The sequence below is a fragment of the Lissotriton vulgaris genome, chromosome 2_2 (assembly GCF_964263255.1).
Source record: "Lissotriton vulgaris chromosome 2_2, aLisVul1.2, whole genome shotgun sequence".
NCBI classification, from domain to species: Eukaryota; Metazoa; Chordata; class Amphibia; order Caudata; family Salamandridae; genus Lissotriton; species Lissotriton vulgaris.
The window spans coordinates 5485024-5499914 of record NC_141688.1 but is presented as its reverse complement, the minus strand read 5'-3'; positions in this window follow the sequence as shown (position 1 = coordinate 5499914).

Here is a 14891-nt window from a genome sequence, read left to right as displayed (position 1 = left end):
TAGTCGTTGATGTACTTGGACTCTTCGTTTCTTTTTAAATTGTATGTATTTTTTGGGTGATTTCCTCGTCACATTATGTCGCAGCGAAGACATCAAATTGTTTAGTCTTCCTTTAGATATCACTGATAGTGGAAACCCAAAACGACATTTTGTATAGAACTTGTTCTTGTTTCTGAATTTACAACGACAGTACTTTCCACAACGATGGTTTTGAAAGCGTAAAACTTGTTCTCCTAAACTTTTGTCTTCCTTTGTCTTTGGAACAGCACATGTAGAATACTGTTCTATGAAACTCATCACTAGGTCATCTGGATCTGTTCCAAATTTGGGTGCATCTTTGATCCATAGCAGCATATGTATATGAGGAGCACCTCTTGCTTGATACTCCTTTCTCCAGAAGAAATCCAACACCTCTCCAAGAGGTGGATTTTTCTTGTTCGTAATGAAAGACATCATAGCTTCAAATCTATGATTGAAGTACCTGCATACATTGACTGGATCCAAAGAGGACAGTTCTCCGGGTGTCTTGAATTCGATATTTTCAATGTTTCCATTTGTCTCTCGTAGAAATTCAAGTAAGTCTTCCCAGCCATACTCGGCACAGCTGAGAGTGAGGAACCATGTGGGAGTTCCTAAGTTCCTCAGCATACATTTTAAGTCACCATGACAACGGTACCAATACTCATTAGTACCACGCTGACATGCCATGAGATTAATCAGGTGAGAATCCAAAATACTGTCTTGCACATTGACTTTATCCATAAACTCCCTTGCCGAGATATTTTGCAGCTGTACACCACTTTTCAGGATGTGGTTCACTGCATAAGACAGTCCAGACAGATCACTTTCATACAGTAGATGAAACAAATAGGGAATGCATTGACGAAACCTAGGTTCTTCTGCATACAATCGTAAAGTCCGGTATTCAGAAGCAGGAATTTGATCAGGTAGCTCATCATATCTTCCTCCTCGACCTGTTGGAAATAACTGTGGGAAACACTGAGCTTCCAAACTTTCCTCCCAAACACTAATGGGACTCCCTTTGGCTTGTTTCATTTGAAACACCTCAATAGCATTCCCCATGACTTCTTTAGAATGCAAAGGATGAACACTATAATGTTCATATATTTCTTCATTTTTAGAGGCATCTACTTTCTCTATTTGTCCAGCACACAAATCGCTGTCCTCTTCTTCACTTAGTTCCTCTTCTGCAACACATACATTCTTGTAGTATTATTGTAGAAGCATTCCATTCCATTGCTACTATTTGTGGGTTTAAAATTTGTCTATGCTGCCTCATTGTTTTTCATCAAATACAACGTTGCCTTTTTGACTTTCCTAACATCCACTAACTCTTGCCAGATTTTCTTACTCTTTGTCGGAACCCCATTAACTAGGATAACCAGAGGTTCCTCTTCCACTTTGTCTACACCAATTGTATCAATATTTTTCTTCAAATCCAGAGGCAAATAAACAACTCTTTCCTTTAATCCTCTCTGTAAATCTGAAGGAGGCAATTTCCCTGTCTTAGGCTCCATTCGAACAATAGCCTGAAAAGGATGGACACTTTGAATCAAAATAGATTTATAAGTATTTAAATCCTTCAGTTCAGAAGGAATGTCAACCAATTCCAGATTATTATGAACCGCTCTAGCAGGCATCCGGTTTTGATTTAATTTGTTAAAACAATAAGTACACATACGTTGATATGATCCCAAATCAAAACAATTTTCTACCATCAAGTATGTTGCAAAATCCTTCAATTCACTATTGTTTTTTTTTACTATTGGATATGCCCCATGCTGGCTATGAAACTCTAGCAGTACATATCAAGAAACCAAAATGACTTCAAGAAACGTTTTTAAACATATCAAGTAAGCCAATTATTCTCCCAGATTCATGGGGAAGTGACTTAAAATGCCCTAACACACATGGGAGCGTATTTACAAGGCCCTTGCACCACTTTTGCGTCATTTTTAACATGGGGAAAATAACGTGAAAGTGGCTCAAAGTCCTTGTAAATATGCCCCATGCTGGCTATGAAACTCTAGCAGTACATATCAAGAAACCTAAATGACTTCAAGAAACGTTTTTAAACACATCAAGTAAGCAAATTATTCTCCCAGATTCATGGGGAAGTGACTTAAAATGCCCTAACACACATGGGGGCGTATTTACAAGGCCCTTGCACCACTTTTGCGTCACTTTTAACATGGGGTAAATAACATGAAAGTGGCTCAAAGGCCTTGTAAATATGCCCCATGCTGGCTATGAAACTCTAGCAGTACATATCAAGAAACCTAAATGACTTCAAGAAACTTTTTAAACACATCAAGTAAGCAAATTATTTTCCCAGATTCATGGGGAAGTGACTTAAAATGCCTAACACACATGAGGGCGTATTTACAAGGCCCTTGCACCACTTTTGCGTCACTTTTAACATGGGGAAAATAACGTGAAAGTGGCTCAAAGTCCTTGTAAATATGCCCCATGCTGGATATGAAACTCTAGCAGTACATATCAAGAAACCTAAATGACTACAAGAAACGTTTTTAAACACATCAAGTGAGCAAATTATTCTCCCAGATTCATGGGGAAGTGACTTAAAATGCCCTAACACACATGGGGGCATATTTACAAGGCCCTTGCACCACTTTTGCGTCACTTTTAACATGGGGAAAATAACGTGAAGGTGGCTCAAAGGCCTTGTAAATATGCCCCATGCTGGCTATGAAACTCTAGCAGTACCTATGAAGAAACCTAAATGACTTCAAGAAACGTTTTTTAAACACATCAAGTAAGCAAATTATTCTCCCTGATTCATGGGGCAAGTGAAATATTTGTTTAAAGAAGCAGACACCATTTTTTACTTCTCATAAATTTAAAAAGCATTCCTTTTCCTTAAAAACGATTTTCAAGTCATAATTTGAAAACACAGCACAGCTCCTATGTACAAGCACACCCTGTCAGTACTAATACTTCACATTATCTCCAATTATAATTTCTCAAAGAAACAAAATCTTTTTGTAAAACACTTGACACAAAGCAACATTTTAAATACACAACTTGCTTCCTAATTTTCTCCCTAAAGCATACTAGTCTCTATCTAAATTAAATGAATCTTTTCTCACCTTAGCAAATGCTTTTTGAATTTCAAAACAGTCTCAGACACACACCAATTTTTCTTTAGCAGAGCAAAGGGTATGCACTCCAGAGGCTGCAACCAGCAATGGCACAGAAATGCTGTAATTCATCACACATATCTCTCATATCACCCAATCAAAACTCCTCCCTCACTTTTTTCAAATCAACACCCTTCCCCCCTCTGCCCTTCCTGCCTTTTTTCCATAGCAACTACCTCCTGACAGACCTCTCATGTTTACAAGTTCACACAACAATGTTTCAACTGAACTCTGAACTCTTAGTACACCTGCTTATCCGGTGCAATGTTTCTTAAAATGATTTTTTCTTAACCATTCGAATTACATCTTTCAAAGAACACATCCATGCACCCTAACTTTCTGTTTTCAGCAATCAAAATCCACCAATCACTGCTACTGAATCATTAGCACTGAAACTCCACAGTTTTTTTCATTACAAACTCCTACTGTTTCAACTGCCATTTCATTCCCACACTTCATCTGACTGTAGCAGAACCTCCTCTCACCATGTTTTCTGTCTGGATTCTTGGACATAGTTACATCCACTGGGCTCACAGGTATGCTGATAACAGAAATTTAAACAACCTCAATTTACAAAATGTGAAAATCAACTGGATTGGCCAAAGAGGATTGAGATGTCACCAATTGATACCATTGGTGAAAACCTTTTTGCATTTGCCAAACCCTGACCTCATAATAGTGCACTGTGGAGGAAATGATTTGGGCACTTTGACTGGGGTAGGTCTGGAAATGCTTTTAAAGGACACCTTTGAGCAATTGATGGCACTTTTTCCTCAAACTGCCTTGGTATATTCAAATATATGCCAAAGACAGAAATGGAGGTGGTCCAATCAATTTTGTCCACAAATTGAGAAAGCGAGGTAGCATGTAAATAAGTCTGTTTCAGCTTACATGAGAGACCATGGAATGGGCTCCATCTACAACAATAACTTGCATTACTACATGCAAGATATCTACAGAGGAGATGGTGTGCACTTCTCAGATGAGGGGAACAGAGTTTTCATCCAGAATTTAAGACTGTGTATTGGTACCTACTTATAAGTACCTAAATCTTCCACAGACCCAAAAGCTCTTTTCAGAGCTACCCTAACTATGATCATTCTAAATACATTTTAAATGTAACTTTTTTTTTACTAATTTTCACGATTTACGCTTTCCGGAGCGCTACCCGGTTCGCGCACCGGGCGGTAACCGCGCGCAAATTTGAAAATTTCTTTTTTTTTTGGGCATATATGGGCCTCCTCATCCACCCTCACAAAACCTAGGGGGTCAGGATATGTCTCCCTTGCCCCCTTTTACACAATCCCAGCATTGTTTATCTTCCATCTTGTGTCCAAATTAGACCTTAACGCAAGATGGCGGACTCCCAGTACGCTGCCGGTAAGCTACCCGGTTCGCGTACCGTGTAGCGCTTCCACAGCGAAAAATCGATTTTTTTTTTTTTTTTTTTGCCCCGTGGGCCCTTTAATAGCCCCCAATTCAATCGTAGGGGGTCAGGAGAGGTCTACCTTGCCCCCTTATATTCATGTCCCCCTTCGTTTATTTCCACCTCTTGTCTCTCGATCCTACGAGAGACAAGATGGCGGCCGCTCCGAATTGTTTAGAATGTTCACAGTCACCGGAGAGCCAATCCGCTTCTCCTCGCGAAGTTCCGTTACGCGTCTGGTACGCGAACCGGGGCGCTAACCGGGACGCTGTCACAGATATATATATTTTTTTGAACCTAAAATACTCAAAATCCACTGGAACACATATCTTGAGACCTAGCAAAGGCACATCGGACTACCAGTCCCTACAATTATGCCAAGTTTCATAGAAATCCATTCAGCCGTTCGAGCTAAAAGTGAGTCCAACCACTCCATGGAAAACTCAATGTTGAAAACACGTTTTGGGACCCTCCTTTTTTCTCGGCCCCCACTTCACGAAGCCCCCCAAAACTTTCAGGGGACGCTCAGAAACAAAATGTGCCATTTTCCTGAAAATTTCAGCCAATACTGTCCTTCAACGCCAAAGTTATTCAACATAGAATTTTCAGAAACCCCTATTCAAAAAAATCCTAACAATATATACCCACTGGCGACTGCCAGTAGGTTATATATATTATAGTTAGCCCAACTAAATATAACATCTGGAGAGGTGTGGCTCACTGGTTAGAGGCGGCAGACCCGGAGGCTGAGAACGGCCCGGGACCAGGGTTCGATTCCCGACGCGGCAGGGTCGAGGACCAGGGTCAGCGGACTGATAATTCTCGCCTCGGTGCCCACTTTGGTCAGTGATCACACTCGGTAACTCTGGGCATTAAGCTTGCCTCATCTCTACAACGGCCCCCCACAGACGCCGGGGATGCCTGGCTTCACCTTGGAGGTACCCAGCATGGGACCATCTCACAGGGAAAGCCAGGACGGGTTCCCCAGCGGTCATTCGCGCCAGGATACTCCGGTAGTAATTGAGCGCGCTATAAAACACCTTACATTTACATTTTACATTTACATCTGAATTTCTCTGTTTTTTTACGAGTAAAATGTCCAACTAACTATAACGTCCCTATCCTGGGCTACAGGCAGCGGCCGTCATGCTAGACGCCGCCAAGGCCTATTACTCTATAGAATGTGGTTATCTTTTTTTACATTCTGCGACAAATGGGCTTCCCCCTATTTTTGTTAACTGGGGACGCCTGCTGTATACCAATCCTGCGTCACGTATCCGAGTGGAGGGTAGCACATCAGACCCTATATGCATCACTAGAGGCACACGTCAGAGATGCCCCCTCTCACCCCTTCTTTTTGCACCAACACTTGAGCCCCTTGCCTGTATTATTAGGCAGCGTCATCGAGCCCCAGCCCTCCGCTGCTCCCACCGCCCCATCAGCATTTCATTATACGCGGATGATATGCTGCTTTTTATACGGGAACTGCATGCTTTCAGGGCACCAGTGCTGCTGGGATATATTCGGTTTGGATTGCTCTCAGGCATTCATATAAACTGGGATAAATTGGTGGTAGTACCGCTGACAGAACGCACCTTAGGTCACAAACTTGAATTCCCGCTTATGTGGTCCGCAGACCCCGTTAAGTATATGGGGATATGGGTAGACAGAGACCCTGACACGGTTACTCACAAGAATTACGGTCCTGCTTGTGTGAAAGTGAAGCATCAGGTGGATACATTGATGTAGCTCCCACTATCACTGGCTGACCGTATCACTCTTTTATGGTTGTGCTGCCCCAATTTGTACTTCTTTTTAGTGACATACCGATTTAATTAACTAAACATTTTTTAAAACTGCGTGCTCTTCTCCTTAAGCTCGTATGGGGGGTAGGCAGGCCTTTATGTGCCGGGAAACACTTGTGCTGGATTACAAACATGGGGCCTTCGGCATGCCCGACATCTATCTGTTTTATTTATGTGCACACGCACAATACGCACACTACTGGTTCAGTTCTCATGACTTCATCCCACATGTGGCGGTGGAGGATGAAGACGCCCACCCTATTCCATTAAGCTCCATGTTAACTCACTCTAATCGGTAAACTCCCCGCTCTGAGATAAATACTGTAGATATCACTATAGTTGCCTGGCAGGCACTAGGTCGAATAGCAGGGAAGTTATCATTATATTCCCCTCTACTCCCTCTCGCGTTTCACTTGGATCTGTCAGTAATGCATGAGATGGGCTCTATACACATTCTGCAACAAGTAGGAATAGTCAAAAGGCAGGACCTATTTCCCGACGGCATCTTTTTAACCAGCAATGATCTAAGTTCCATACAGAATAAGATGCTGTTGTTTAAATTCCTCTTCCACAGGTTAAAGAAAGTGATACAGGCCCACTACCACACTTTCCCAAAACTCTCTACACTCTGCTTGTCAGTCCAACACGATGTGAGCTTCTTACCAAACTATATCAATCTGCTAGAGCGGAGAAGCCTCTATTAATCAACAAACGTTTAGAGAAATGGAATGCACATTTAACACCGCCACTGACATTGCAGGACTGGGAATATTGCTGCCAACTTACCGGGGCCCTAACTTCTAATGGTAACCTCCGTATAATAATCCATTTTAAATACATACACCAAGTGTACTATACTCCACAGAAGTTATTCAAGTATGGGCTTAGAGACACTGATACATGCAAGAGATGTTAAGCTGCAGATGCTGACTTTTGGCACTTGTCCTGGGATTACAGCAAGGTAGCGTTGTTCTGGAATGGTGTTGTTCACACACTGTCTAAAATGGTCGGTCTGGAATTGCAGTGCTCACCACATGTATGTCTGCTGTGCTTGGTGCCCTCTCTGAAGGGGGCCACAGGTAGACGAGTGAGGGTGGCTTTGCTTATGGCCAACAGACACGTGGCAATGAGGTGGGAGGGCACAGCTGGGCCTTCGACTACACAATGGCTTTATTATCTGGTATTTTGCCGGGATAATCTGGTACTTTATGCAGAAGAATTCCCCACCACTTCTAGACCTAACAACATATGGGAACTGCTCCTACAGTACCTATGAAGCAAGTTGAGTCCCCAGGTAATGCAGAATGCTGAATGTGCTTTTTTTTGTTTATAAGCATGATACTCTGTTACACTACGCAGAACATTTTTTAGACTGCAAATGCTTGATGTATATGTCATTGTCACAGGTTGTTAAGTTGGTTATTCAACTACATGTGGTCATTGATGATATCTTTGTGAACTGCACATGTTTCAGTAAAAACATTTATTTAAAAAACTATATAGTCCCTGAAACCTATGAATTCAGTCAATTTTGTAAATCCTAATTTCTAACTATAACGTCACTAAAACCTATGGGTTTTCCAGTGAATTTCTATTTTTTTTAAAATACTAATTTCTAACCATAACGTCCTTGAAAGCTGTGTTTTTTTCAGTGAATTTCAAAGGTTTTTTAAATGCTCATTTCTAAATATGCCTACAGAGATAGGACACGTGAAGAAAGAGGAAGAAAGGTGCAGAAAGAAGCAAACGAAATGCAGAAAGAGGCAACAGAAATCCATAAAGATAAAGAAAAGTACAGAAAGAAGCAAGAGAGGCGGTTAGAGGTGGCAGAACCAGAAGCAGAGGTCGGCCTCGGACCAGGGTTCAATTCCCGACGCGCCATGGTACGGAACCAATGTTAGCAGGCTCGATAAATCTCGCCTCGGTGCCTCTCTAACCATGGGTCCCGCGCTGCAACTCTGGGCAATAGCTTGCTTAATCTCCACAACGGCCCCCTCGCTGCCGGGCATGCCTGGCTTCACCTTGGGGATGCACAATAGGGACCATCTCACAGGGAAAGCCAGGATGGGTTCCCCAGCGGTACACAGTGCCAAGAAACCCCAGGGTGAACGTGCGCTCTACAAATTCATACTAACATAACATAACAAAACATATGCAGAAAGAACCAATAGAGGTGCAGAAAGAGGCCTTGTTCCAAAGTCATCCTGTGCCCCCAACTTTCTGCTGACTGGTACTGGTGGTAACTGAATCTGACTACCCAGGCCCGGAGCCAGTGCTATGCTAAAAGACACATAGGATTAAATTATGAAAAACAAGCACCTGGTCTCGATTTCGTCTTGCTACTCTTTATTTTAGTAGACTTTGTGCCTAAATTACTTAATTCATAGACTCATGATTATTTTATACATTTATACCATTTTTCTTAGAGAATTATGAATATTTCAGCATATCCAAGTTTGACACACTACATAGAAAGAGTTTAGTCAACACATTAAAAACAAGTAAACACACTTTGTATGCACCCAACAGTGTCAGGGAAAATTCTAAACAAAAATACAAAATGATATACATAACATTTCGTTTAAACAGTACATCAGTTCATTTTCAACAAAAACAGTTGTTTCAGAAAATGCAATCACTATGTTTTGCCTCTGTGCTCACAAGAAATATTTTTAGGAAATAGTCACTTTTCTTTGAGTGGGCACCAATCTGATGCACACTGTTGATTCTATACCCCTTTGTGAGTACTATGCCAAATAATATTAAATGGTGAAAGCCGACGCGTTTCTAACTCAGTTGTGATTTGGCTGAGTTTTCATCAGGGCTGGATTGTGTACCTCTGTTTTTTCTCCCCAAGTTGTGGTTGCGTTATCTTATAACGCCTGGGTGGTTGATTTATTGTGCTGTTGTGGTGTCAAACATTCTCTTTTTTCATGGTTACGAATCGTTGGAAACACGCTCCGGTGAGAAATGGCTTTACTTGGGAGAGCTGACTGTTAGATTAATCTTTGGTCTCACAACTTCCCGTATGTTTATGAAGTAGAACACTTCAACGCTTATACCTTGCCCGCTTTTCTCATCTCTTTTTAAATTTGTTGGTCCTATAGTTAATTGTATTGTCTTTGAAGGTTTGGATTTCTTTCTCTATTTTTTCTAATAGGGCTTTTGCCTCTGCTACACTATGATTTTCTTGAATGGCTTTTATTAAGGCCTCAATTTCTTCTTGTTCTTTAAGCACAGCCTCTTTGCAGTTTCCACAGTGTCGACCATTAGGTCCTGACTGCATTTAGTGGCAATGTTGCTGAAACACTTTTTATATATTGTGTCCTCTGTGAAAACCACTTGCAGGCCCCAGGGTTTGGTGCCTGATTTCAAATGTTCAAATAAAAAATGACCATGTAGTTCAGTGCGAATGTGTTTTTTGTGTAGACTAACTAATTTCTATGGTTAATTTTGTTGTTGTGCATTAAATACTAAGCTTGACTGAAGAAAAAGGTGAAGGTCCAGAAATAAAATTTTGGATATGAGCCTCTGAGAAGGATAGTGTCTCTTCCTCGGACATTGTTCACAGGCGCGTTTAGCCACCTGTATCTTGTGGCTTCTAAACAATATTGGCTAATTATTTGTTACGTAACCCTAGCGGGGAGTACCCGCTCTCAGACTTTAAACTAAATGGGGGTCTTGTCCATACAGGACCAGGTAGGACAAATTCAATAGATTATGAAAAACAAGCACCTGGTCTCGATTTCGGCTTGCTACTCTTTATTTTAGTAGACTTCGTGCCTAAATTACTCACTTCATAGGCACGTGATTATTTTATACATTTATACCATTTTTCTTAACGAATTATGAATATTTCAGCATATCCATGTTTGACACACTACATCGAAAAAGTTTAGTCAACACATTAAAAACAAGTAAACGCACTTTGTATGCACTCGACAGTGTCAGGGAAAATTCTACACAAAAATACAAAATGATATACATAACATTTCGTGACAACAGTACATCCGTTCATTTTCAACAAAAACAGTCCTTTCAGAAAATGCAATCTCTATGGTTTGGGACTGTGCTCACAATGAATATTTTCAGGAAATAGTCACTTTTCTAGTACATAATACGGCAGGGAGATTAAAACTACGTCTAACTCAGGGAACGGGGTGCAGAAAGAGGCAATTGAGGTACCGAAAGGAGCAAGAGCAGTGCAGACAGAACCAACAGAGGTCCAAAAAGAGGTAAGAGTGGTGCAAAAAGAGGCAGGAGAGGTGCAGAAAGAAGGGAAGATAGTGAAGAAGAGACAAGAGAAGTACAGAAAGAAGCAACAGAGGTGCAAAAAGAGGCAAGAGGGGTTCCGAAAGAGGTAGGAGAAGTGCATAAAGAGGCAAGAGAGGTACAGAAAAAGGCAAGATAACTGGTGAAAGAGGCAATAGGTATGCATAAAAGGGAAGGAGGGTACAGAAGGAAGCAAGAGAGGTGCAGCAAGAAACAAGAGAAGTGCAGAAAGAAGCAAGGGGGGTAGAAAGAGGGAAGACGAGTACAGAAAGAGATAACAGGGATGCAGAAAGAGAAAATAGGAGTATAGAAAGAAACAAGAGAGGTACAGAAAGAGGCAATAGAACTGCAGAAAGAGGCCCGGGAGGTGCAGAAGGAGGCAAGAGAACTATAGAAATAGGCAAGAGAGTTGCAGAGACAGGGAAAACGGGTACAGAAGAGAGAGAAGGTATACAGACAAAGGCAAGAGGGTTACATAAAGAGGCAAGAGGGATACTAAAAAAGGCTAGAGAATTGCTGAAAGAAGCAACGGGGATGCAGAAGGAAGCAGGAGAACTACAGAAAGAGGCATGTAAGGTGTAGAAAGAAGCATGAGCAGAGCAGAAAGAACCAACAGAGGTGCTGCAAGAGGTGTGAAGGGTGATGAAAGAGCAAGAGAAGTGCAAAAAGAGGCAAAAGAGGTATAGAAAGAGGCAAGAGATGTGTAGAAAGGAGCAAGAAAGTGGCAGAAAGAGGCAAGTGAGGTACAAAAGGAGGCAAGAGAACTGCTGAAAGAGGCAAGAGAAGTAAAGAAAGAAGCAAGAGAGGGGCAGAAACAGGCAGGAATGGTGCTGAAACAGGTAACAGGGGTGCAGAAACAGGCAAGAGTGGTACAGAAAGAGGGAAGAGGGGTGTAGAAGGAGGCAAGAGAGTTACACAAATAGGGAGGAGGGTGCAAAAAGAGGCAGGAAGGATGCAGAAAACATTAACAGAGGTGCTAAAAGAGGCATAAGGGGTGCAGAAAGAAGCAAGTGAAGTACAGAAAGAGACAACAGAGGTGCAGAAAGAATCAAGAAGAGGTACAGAAACAAGCAAGAGAAGTGCAGAAGGAGCTACGAAAATTGCTGAAAGAAGCAACAGAGGTTTAGAAAAAGCTAGAGAAGTGCAGATAGAGGCAGGTGAGGTGCAGAAAGAAACAAGAACAGTGCAGAAAATATCAACAGAGGCGTAAAAAGAGACAAGAGGGTGCAGAAAGATGTAGGAGGGGTGCACAAAGAGGCAAGAGAGGTACAGAAAATGACAAGACAAGAGAACATCTGAAAAAGCAGGAGGGATGCACAAAAGGGAAGAAGGGTACAGAAAGAAGCACATGAGGTACAGAAAGAAGCAAGAGAAGTGCAGAAAGAAGCAAGAGAGGTGTAGAAAGAGAGAAGACAATTGCAGAAAGAGACAACAGTGGTGCAAAAAGAGAAAACGGGGTACAGAAAGAAGCAAGAGATGTGCCGAAAGAGGAAATAGAAGTGCAGAAAGAAGCAAGTGAGGTGCAGAAAGAGGCAAGAAAACTGAAAAAAGAGGAAAGAGAGTGGCAGAAACAGGCAAATGGGGTACAGAAAGAGGGAACAGGTGTGCAGAGAGAAGTTCAGAAAAAGGGAAAAGGTGTACAGAAAGAGGCAAGAGGGATACAGAAAGAGGTAAGAGAATTGTCAAAAGAAGCAACAGCAGTGCAGAAAGAAGAAAGAAAAGTACAGAAAGAGGCAAGTGAGGTGCAAAAAGAAGCAAGAGGAGTGTAGAAAGAACAAACAGAGGTGCTGAAAGAGGTGTGTGGAGTGAAGAAAGAGCAAGAGAAGTGCATAAAGAGCCAACAGAGGCGCAGATAGAGGCATGATTTGTGCAGAATGAGGGAAGAGAGATATAGAAAGAGGCAAGAGAGTTGCACAATTAGGGAAATGGGGTACAGAAAGAGGCAACAGAGATGCAGAAATACATGAGAGAGGTGTAGAAATAAGCATGAGAAGTGCAGAAAGAGCTAAGAGAAGTCCTGAAAGAAGCAACTGGGATTCAGAAAGAAGCTAGAGCAGTTCAGAAAGAACCAACAGAGGTGCAAAAACAGGCACGAGGGGTTCAGAAAGAGGTAGGAGAGGTGCACAAAGAGGCAACCAAGATACAGAAAATGGGTAGAGAATAGCCGAAATAGGCAATAGGTATGCATAAAAGGGAAGGAGGGTGCAGAAAGAAGCAAATGAGGTACAGAAAGAAGCAAGAGAAGTGCAGAAAGAAGCAAGAGAGGTGCAAAAAGAGAGAAGACAAGTGCAGAAAGAGACAACAGTGGTGCAAAAAGAGAAAATAGGGGTGCAGGAATAAGCAAGAGAGGTGCCAAAAGAGGAAATAGAAGTGCAGAAAAAGGCAAATGAGGTGCAGGAAGAGGCAAAAAAACTAAAAAAAAGAGGAAAGAGAGTTGCAGAAACAGGCAAAAGGGTTACAGAAAGAGGGAACAGGTGTGCAGACCGAAGAATGAGCGGTACAGAAAAAGAGAAGAAGGGTACAGAAAGAGGCAAGAGGGATGCAGAAAGAGGTAAGAGAATTGCTAAAAGAAGCAACAGCAGTGCAGAAAGAAGCATGACAAGTACAGAAAGATGCAAGTGAGGTGCAAAAAGAAGCAAGAGGAGTAGAGAAAGAACCAACAGAGGTGCTGAAAGAGGTGTGAAGAGTGAAGAAAGAGCAATAAACTTGCATAAAGAGGCAACAGAAGTACAGTAAGAGGCAAGAGATGTGCAGAAACAGGCAGGAAAGGTGCACAAACAGGGAACAGAGGTGCAGAAAGAGGCAAGAGAGGTGCAAAATGAAACAAGTGAAGTGCAGAAAGAGGCAACAGAGATGCAGAAAAACACGAGAGAGGTGCAGAAATAAGTAAGAGAAGTGCAGAAAGAGCTAAGAGAATTGCTGAAAGAAGCAACTGGGGTTTAGAAAGAAGCTAGAGCAGTACAGAAAGAACCAACAGAGGTGCAAAAACAGGCACGAGGGGTTCAGAAAGGAAGAGGTAGGAGGGGTGCACAAAGAGGCAACCGAGATACAGAAAATGGGTAGAGAATAGCCAAAATAGGCAATAGGTATGCATAAAATGGAAGGAGGGTACAGAAAGAAGCAAGAGAGTTGCAGAAAGAAGCAAGAGAAGTACATAAAGTAGCAAGAGAGTGGCAGAAAGAGGCAAGTGAGGTGCAGAAGGAGGCAAGAGAACTGCAGAAAGAGGCAAGAGAAGTGCAGAAAGAAGCAAGAGAGGGGCAGAAAGAGGGAAGACGAGTACACAAAGAGACAACAGCGGTGCAGAAAGAGACAACAGGGGTAAGAAAGAAACAAGAGCGGTGCAGAAAGAGGCAATAGAAGTGCAGAAAGAGGCAAGAGAAGTACAGAAAGAAGCAAGAGAGGGGCAGAAAGAGGGAAGACGAGTACACAAAGAGACAACAGAGGTGCAGAAAGAGACTACAAGGGTAAGAAAGAAACAAGAACGGTGCAGAAAGAGGCAACAGAAGTGCAGAAAGAGGCAATGGAGGTGCCAAAGGAGGCAAGAGAACTGCGGAAATGGGCAAGAGGGTGGCAGAGTCAGGAAAAAGGGGTGTAGAAGAAGCAAGAGTGTTACAGAAAGAGGTAACAGAGGTAAAGATAGAGGTATGAGATGTGTATAAAGATGCAAGAGAGTTGCACAAATAGGAAAGAGGGGTGCGGAAAGAGGCAGGAGGGGTGCATAAAGAATTAACAGAGGTGCTGAAAGAGTCAAAAGATGTGCAGAAAGAAGCAAGTGAAGTGCAGAAAGAGGCAACAGATGTGCAGAAAGACACAAGAGAAGTACAGAAACAAGCAAGAAAAGATCAGAAAGAGCAAAGAGAATTGCTAAAAGATTCAACAGAAATTTAGAAAGAAGCAAGATAAGTGCAGAAAGAGGCAAGTGAGGTGCAGAAAGAAGCAAGAGCAGTGTAGAAAAAAACAACAGAGGTGCAAAAAGAGGCAAAAGGGGTTCAGTAAGAGATAGGAGAGGTGCACAAAGAGGCAAGAGTGGTACAGAAAATGGCGGGAGAACTGCTGAAAGAGGGAATCGCTATGCAAAAAAGGGAAGGAGGGTACTGTAGGAAGCAAGAGAGGTGCAGAAAAAAGCAAGAGAGGTGAACAAAACAAGCAAGAGAAGTGCAGAAAGTGCTAATCGAATTGCTGAAAGAAGAAACAGAGGTGTTGAAA